Below are 8,844 nucleotides of genomic sequence, written 5' to 3'. Positions count from 1 at the left end.
CCCAAGCTTTCACCACAAGGTGAGGTCAAGGGCTGCAGCGGCCGTCTGATGCCAAGCGTCACCCCTAACTAACAGAACTTGGTTATAGCCATAACCTAACGTTCTGTTTCGTTAAGGGGCTCTGCTTGGCATCACCTACTGCACAAGGGAGGCCAAGCGGAGCCGCTGGCTGACAAATACACCCCGCTGACAGCCCCCCACAACCATCAGAACAGGGAGGGCCGAGCCCCCCCGACCCCCCCTAATGGAGGGCATCCCCCCTATTAGGGGCTTCACGGGAGGGCGACGGACCCGACCGTGCGAAGAGGCACTCAAGCAACCCAACGCACAGGGTGAGCAGACCGTGGCTTGACCCCACGACTACACCCACGCACAACCCGCATGCCACCCGGGAACGAACGTAGGAACAACCTCGTCACTGCCCCCAGAATCACGGGGTCAAGGGCAAACCCAACCCCGTGGCAAGGCCGTAGCAGCGGAGCGCGAAGGAAGACCCAGACCCACCAAAAGGACTGGACTCCCTGGAATGGGGGCCCGGAGAAGTCCATGATGCCAGCATCAAGACCCCACCAGGGGGGCACCTAGTGACCCCGCCCCCCACATCGCCAGCGTATTCGGACAAAGGCCCCTCAGCCGAGCGGGCCCTGTCCTCCCCAACAGCACACCGCCTGGAACACAGGCCCTGCAACAGGCAGACAGCATGGTCATAACACACAAGAGTTAACCAACGGAAGCAGGCAGTGCACCGGGGAAAAAGACCAGGCAACAGGCTGTCAACCCAAGCCTGGAAACTGCGGACGAGGCAGGCGCCAGAAAGGACAGCTGAAAACAGCCGCCCCGGCGGAAGGGGCGTATGCTGGCGTTGTCGCATAACCAAGCTTTCAAACAGCACGTCAGAAGTGGGATCCGTAGACCACTCGGCCCCTGACAGCTGCCCACAGAAAAAGCCCATACGATCGGCAGACGTCATGAACGTGCAGGGGCACCCTCAACCGGAGAACCGGGAGTTGACACTGCAGCAACACACCAGAGAACCAACCACCCAGGCATCACCCCATGCAACGGTTGGTCCCATAACCCCTCAGGAAAGAAACCCCAAAACACATCTGCGGCACCGCCGCAGCCCGCGTTCCGGTTCCCAACAGGGCTATCCCGGGCCTACGGGTCAACGAGGATCACCCCGGACCGGGCCCGGTGATACGGGGAGCACAGGGTCCCCCGAGGAGGTTAAAACCACCCAACAGGCTCCTCAGCGCCAAAACGCAAGAGATGAACGTAAAAATGGAAGACCAGCCCCAGCACCCCGCACTCGGTATTCCCAGGAGGTCACCCAACCAAGTACCAACCAAGACCAACCCGTACAGCGGCCGAGATCCGACGAGATCGGACGCGTACAGGTCGGCACGGCCGTAAGCCATTACGACAGTGCAGAATACAACGCACCCAACAAGGGTCCCATAACGCTCAACCCTGTGACACCCGGATCGACCTAGCATTTTTCCCCCTGAAAAAACCCCAAGTCCCTCAGGGTACCAGAACAGCAGATCTGCATCCCCAGCGGACAACGGGTGCAACTGATCTGGACCAGCGCGACCAGAACCAGTCCCGTGCCCTAATCACGCCGACCTGCCAACCCCAGGAGAAGGGGCAGATATGCGCGTTTGATCCCAACACAAAAAAGAAGGCGCCACCCAGACGTGTCGGTATGAACCGCGTCCGGTGGCCGACCCCTAGGGCGTGAGACCCTTCCCCATATGTCCAGACCCATTCCGTCATCATCCCCTGACATGAACGGGAACCCATCGACAACACACAGGATGTCGGAAGAGGAAAAACCAGTCAGCCAATGGCCCAAAAGCACATCCTGAGCCAGCACTATGTGTGCGTTTGGACATACCCACATCAACAATAGGCCGTTTAGACCACCATATTGAATCCCCAAGATGCCCAGGGAAACGACAAGAGGGGCGAGATGCAATCAACTCCATGAATGAATGAATGAAAAAATTTACCCAACAGACTGCAGTACAGGAATACACACAAAAAGATAAGGGGAGGCAGACCTGAGAAAGACGTTAGTCTTGTTTCCATCAGGGACCCTCATTTCCAATCCATCAAGACACATTCAACTCTTTATAAAAATAAAGAAAAGGCATCACCCGTATGACCCAACTGCACAGCTGGGAGTAAAAACCCTGTTTTTCACATGATTTTAATCCAGTCACTCCTTTTAATCAGAGTGTAAGACCAGACCCTCCCAGAAACACCTTCCCACATGAGACTACGGTCAAGAAAAAAGATATGTAAACTGTGAGACACGTGACCAATAGACTCAAGTTTGACACATAAACCGGGCGCAGCAGGCCTGTAAGCCCTGCGCCCAACCTCGACATCTTTAAGACACCAGCTCATGGAAGGCGTCGCCATAGCAACAACGCTACAACGGGCGGGGAAAACCCACCGGATCCTGTCATAACAGGAGTCGGTAGAATTTGCGTCGCAAATCCTCCGGCTCCAAAACAATCCCCCGTTCATCAACGGGCGATTCCCCAGAACCAGAGGAACCAGAGTCGAGATCAGGCCATCGCCGGAGCGACGGCACCGAACCCTCGGCTCGTCGGTGAGGAAAACTATCCACCGGCAGTCTCCCGGGCTGGGTCGGCAACCACGAGAGTGGCAACAGCCCAGCACCGAAGCGCACGACGGAGGCGGGAATGGAGAACCGGTGGTGAAGAGTAGGTCTAGCGGGTCTACTCTCCGCGGAATACATTATGACCCAAACCTTTTCTTATACAACAAAGTGAGAGAAGAAAAGATTAAGCACAATGTAAACCAGTCACAACTCTTTTCAACTAACAACACGTCAAGTGGGGTACTACCGAAGGCACTTCCTTGTGGTGAAAGCGAGAAGGAGGAGAGCAGGTGACCACACACCTGCTTATGAAGGTAAGCTGATGAGGCGTGTGGTCAGACTAATACTGGTATTAAAGGTATATTTGTGGAATGTTATTCAGTACGCGTGCACGTACGCGAGGGAGTGCAGTAGGTGATGCCAAGCAGAGCCCCTTAACGAAACAGAACTTAATGCACACGTGTGTGTGTGTGTGTGTGTGTGTGTGGACTACTGTACTATTACAGGTATTGAAATGAACAATGCAACTTCCTTATACAAATATATATATATATTTAGTTTTTATTTAAAAAATAAAATAAAATAATTATAAAATATTGATCCTTGTATCGATACAGTATCGCCACGCAAAGTATCGCGATTCTATACTGTATTGATATTTCCTCCCACCACTAGGCGACAGTGGCTCAGGAGGTAGAGCGGTCGTCTGGTAAGCGGGAGGTTGCCGGTTTGTTTCCCGCTCCTCCTGGCAGCGTGTCGAAGTGCCCTTGAGCAAGAAAGAATCCCCACTTGACAATTTACAGAATAAGAAGTGTGACCCTTTAACTGAGAAAATAATATTCCTGGGGACTTAGTATGTAAAGAAACACAAATATGAATAAAAAAACTAAAAACTTTTCCCCAATACTGAATGAATGAATGAAAGATTTTTTTCCCGAACAGTATAAAAACCAAAATATATCTGTTAATTTGACATATACAAAAGATAATAAAAAAAGACAACAAATAGAGAAACAGATAAACAAATCAGAGTTTACCCTGTTCGAAAAAAGGAGTAGGAAGATCTATCTATTGTAAATTATATGGATAAACTCTATCTCTATACAATCCAATACATTTATATATAAATACATTTATATAAATATACCTATAAATATGTAATATATAATATATATGTGCCAGCCTTTTTAGACAGATTTTCCTATATTTCATGATTTTCACAGAGTTATTTCTATATTCTATATTATGGCTATGTGTCTAATACGCCCGTCGCTTATCAATGACTTGCTTGCAGTCAACATGTACGATCTGTACACTTCCGTTTCATACCATTTTGAAAAACGCTCGTTTTTGAAAATTTCCAGAAAATAAAAAATATTCTGTGATAAAGGCCCTTTAGTGGAATACACAAAACACGTTGTCATTTTTCGGCCTATTTATGAATCATTTTCAAATAAACGCTAGATTATCGATAGTATATGTGTACTTATGCACGCTAGAGAAGCAGGCTGAAAAATCAATATATCAATCGCGTTTATAGATCCAACGTTAGGTACTTGAAACACATATTCCACGCTGTTCTGAGTGTCTACAATGAATGGGATCAGTGCCAGGCCGTGTTTTCCTTTTTACCCCGTTGATGCCACGGTCCACGGCCCATGTAACGTTAATATCGCCTAATCTATGTTTTAAATTATGCTATGTGTCTAATCTGCCTATCGCTTATCAAAGAATCATTTTCCAGTCAACATTGGCAAAGCAGATTGTGTTTTTATCGCTTCATTTCCTTTTTATAGCATTTTGAAAAACACTCGGTTTCGAAGAAAAAACAACACATTCTATGATAATCGCCTTTTACTGGAATATTCCAGAACGTTATCATTTGTCGGTCTATTTATGAATCGTTTTCAAATAAACGCTAGATGGTCGATAGTATATGTGTGCGCACGCACGCTCGTGCCATGCGCTGATAATCGCTGCTATTATTTCCTCATGGCTTTTACAGTCAAAACAGCCATATCACATATAGTGGAAACGCTTATATCTACATGAAAACGAGTCTGATTATCCTAACACACTGATAACATAGATTCCTTACCTGACATCAGATGGTATCCAAATGGTATATTCCAATTCCTGATCACCATTCGAAAAAATCGATAAGTATATTGATCCAACGTGTGTACAGTATAACCCATGCTCGCCGCGGCTCAGAGGCTCCAGAATGAACTCTGGTAACTCCGGCTGCATCAGTGGACTGGAACATGTGGACTGGAATATTTTTTTTCCCCCATCCATTTTCATTGAGTCCATTCCAAAAGGGTGATTTACCATCTGGGAGACGATAGGGGGCGCTTTTTTCACATATGATCGACCGGCGGCCCCTGGATCTCCAACGGTAGGCTCGCGTGATGCAATATGATTTCAGATCGCTAATAAAAAAAATTAAAAAAAATCCAGAGAAAAGCCGTGACGTGGCTTTCAACGTCACAATCGTAAACCCGAGATTAGCCGTGAGTGGCGCTCAAAGTGTTAAACAATAATAGTAAAAATAGCGAATATAAAGAATAGTACACTATAGGATGATTATTGATTGGATCACTGAAATAGGGGGAAATAAATGTACACAACTCTTCCAAAGAGAATCATAACAGAAGGGGGAGACTGTAAACGTATGGGGGGCAGTACAGAAGGAGTTAAATCACTGAACACAAATAAATATAGATATAGAGAAAAGTGTGCGCCCGCATCAAGGCTGCAAAGAGGAACGTAATCCTGGTCAGAACAACGGGGCGGACTACAATATATTTGCATTGGTTAGCCATGCTAGCGATCTAAACAATCAATCCATGCCAAAGCTAGACGTGTAAAAGGTGAAAAGGTAAAAAAAAAAAAGGTAAAAGCTGATTTTGGCAAAATGACATCCAGCCGTTTTCGTTTGAAACTACTTTTTAGTCAGGGGAGTGTCACGATTTCTCCATAGAGCCCCGTTGTACTTCATTTGGCGCAGCAGCTCGCGCAAGTCCGAGGTGACTTAGTCACGTGACTCAGTTGGTATTGCTGATTGGCTCGACCACGGTATGTTTATAAACAAGAAACAGGCCTATAAAGGGGCACATAAGGCAGCTGTAAAGCTAACCTTCAGGTAATACAAATATGATAAATGACAATTTTGTGGAATTATAATTAAAGGGATATTACTCCCTGTTACACTTGTAAACTACTAACGAGTCTGCTAACGGGTCTGACGCCTTTAGCTCAGCTGGTTAGTGCGGCTGGCCTGTGGATCCTATGGTCCCAGGTTCAAATCCACTTGGTTACATTGGTGACAGCGGTGGGATCTCACCGCCCTGTGAATCTGTATCCAGGTGCACGTAGCAATGGGGGTGGGATCTCGGTGCCTTAACCCTGGGAAAGTGCGTGCGTGGATGAAATAACGTGCGAGGATGCACTTTTCTGGACTGTAAACTACTAAACAAGTCAGTTGCAGTCAACCAGCACCTGCTAACGGCTCTGACCCTTTAGTTCAGCTGGTTAGTGCGGCTGCCTGTGGATCCTATGGTCCCAGGTTGAAATCCACTCGGTTACACATGCTCATTACATGGCCAGTCTGGCTGTGGTTGTCAGTAGTTGATCACCTGTCGTTTGGCCACCAAGATGTCTGCTATATGGAATACTATAAACAGTAAGATTTCAGTGCTTAGTTAGTATGGTTCCAAAGGAATGAACAAGGGACTCACAGTTCATAAAAAGATAGCTTTATTGCACAAGGTGTTGGAGTACTCTTTTTTCAGTTTTTGTCTGTTTTCATAGAAAAGAAAATGTAGAGTTTAAACACAAGCAATTGCAAATTGAAGCAACGTTTTCCCCATAAAAGTTTAAGGAACACCCCTCTGCATTTTCAAAATGTTATAACCCTTTTTAATTTTTTTTAATTGTTCAATTCTCCAGTTCCCTTTTCCTTTGAACCAGCAAAATATTCAGAGCATGCAATGCCGCTTGTCCTAAAAAAAAGAAAGAAAAAAAAGCAAACAAACATTGTGGAGTATAAAAAAGACAAACTCTAAATAAAGCAACCTGTGACAAAGTAAAAAGAAAAAAGAAAAAAAAAGTGAAAATTCAAACCAAACATCCTGAAAAAGAGGAACCAACGAATATATTGTGAAAACTATGCACGGTCCGCTCTGGTGTGTTTCAACTCCTCCAGAAATCAAGATATAAAGCAGTGTTCATAGGTATAATTCTATAGTTTATCTTTTAATCCTCTTCTGTTTCATTACAATAACTTTAATTCAAAGTTTACATTGTGCCCTGGTTTCTTCTGAAGATGTCGAAAATAGTACTCATTTATACAAAACACTTTCCTATGTACACACAAGTCTTCAATTGTGGGGTAGAAATTATGCTGGTCGGGTGGGGTGGGGGGGGGGGTTACAGTAAAAGGGGACGTCAGATTGGTTAAATAGGCAGGGGGGCAAAGGTCAGGGAAGGAGAAGTACATAACGTGAAGTTAGCCTTACAGTCACAGATCTCGAGTCAGTCTGTATGTGTAGGCTAGTGGCAAACAATAGGATTCCCGTTAAGCAAACTGACTCTAGAGATCAACATTTACAGGCAACTTCACCGAAAAACCAGGGAGTGCGGGGTATAGGGCGGGAGTTAGTTCCTGACTCCATCCAATAGCCAATAGCCATACTGCCTTTGCCTTGTGATTGGCTGGAGTTAGGGGGAATCCCTGATTTCTGACTGGCTGGCTGGATAGGCCAGGCCCCCCTTCTTGTGACACTAGTGTGTTTTCAGAAAACAAGTACTTGCATAACCCTGGGGAAACGAAAGACAAAAATGAAAAGGCATCGTAAAGAACAGAAAGCTAAAAAAAAAAAAAAGAGGAAATCTCTTCTCTCTGCAGATGCCCCTGAATGCTGCCCCTGTGTGAGACGGGAGGGTCCCACGGGGGAAAACGGTCAGATCTGAACAGTGTTTACGACTCGTCCTGTTCGGGCCTGCCCTCCTGGAGCCTCTGGGCCCAGCACAGGACCTGCTATATAATATGACACCGATTAATAATCAAGAGAGTCCTCGCTGTGTGCCATCTCGTCAAGTCCATTTCGTCTTATTATTCGTCTGTCCGTCTTCATTTTTAAATACAGTCGGGTAACGGCGTCGTCGTGGTTCGTGAACGACACCTTTGGAAGGTACAATACAACACTTTACACCAGGCTCCTTTTCTTAAGACCAATCCTAGTTTTCACCTTTTTTTTTTTTTATATTTGTATTTTTTTAATATATTTCTTTCTACCATCGCCACGCGTTTACCACGGCTCGGAGGCCGCAGGTCACGACATGTCACAACGGTGACACGATTTCGTACTATTACTCGTACTATCACTTGACGTTACTGTGCTTGTCGGATCTGCTGCCCCCCCCCCCCCCCTCCCCCTCCCTACCGTTTAGGCCCACGCGACTGTCACGTTTCACACGTCCACCAGGGGGCGCGCATCCTCGTCACGTTCCTCAAAAAACCCAGTTCCGCAACTCTTTGTCTCGTGCCTTGTTTCTTCCTCTCCACGATCTCTCTTATCTTCTACCCGTTTAAGTCACCCCTCCTTCCTTCTTGCAGTCTTTCCCTTTGAGCGATTGTCTCGTGATCTTTTATATTTTTATATATATATATATTTCAATTAGAACGCCTTTATATTTCTCTGCTTTTTTTCCCCCCCCTCTTCAATATTCATATATTTGCTATATATTTGAATAGAAATATATATTTACATACTTTTGAAAACAAACATATATCTTATCTTTTTCTAATTTTTTTTCTATTGCGAGAGCCCTGATGTTACGTTTTTTTAACGTTTGGAGCAAACTCTTTTATATTTTTTTGGAACGTTCTTTGTTTATGGGACTAAGCTTTGGGAGAAGAATGGAAACATAAACCAAAGTAAAAGTCAACAGATACAGTACCATGCATAAAGCTAAACTCAGCGTCGGTGAGGGGGAGGGACTTGAAAACACTTCATTCCTATTTTTTTTGTTTCGTTTTTTATCTTATTAAGACCACTGGTTTTCCATTAGATAATCTCTATATCTCTCGTTCGTCACCCCTCCCCCGGCACAACCGCAAACTCTCCACGTCTCTCTCTCTCTCTCTCGAAATTCACCTCTATTCATCCGTTCCTAAATCCAATCCATGGATCACTTCATATATATAG

Source organism: Notolepis coatsorum (genome assembly GCF_963971535.1).
Source record: "Notolepis coatsorum genome assembly, chromosome: 1".
Classification (NCBI taxonomy): Eukaryota; Metazoa; Chordata; class Actinopteri; order Aulopiformes; family Paralepididae; genus Notolepis; species Notolepis coatsorum.
The sequence above is the reverse complement of the archived record's forward strand: the minus strand, read 5'-3'. Positions refer to the sequence as shown.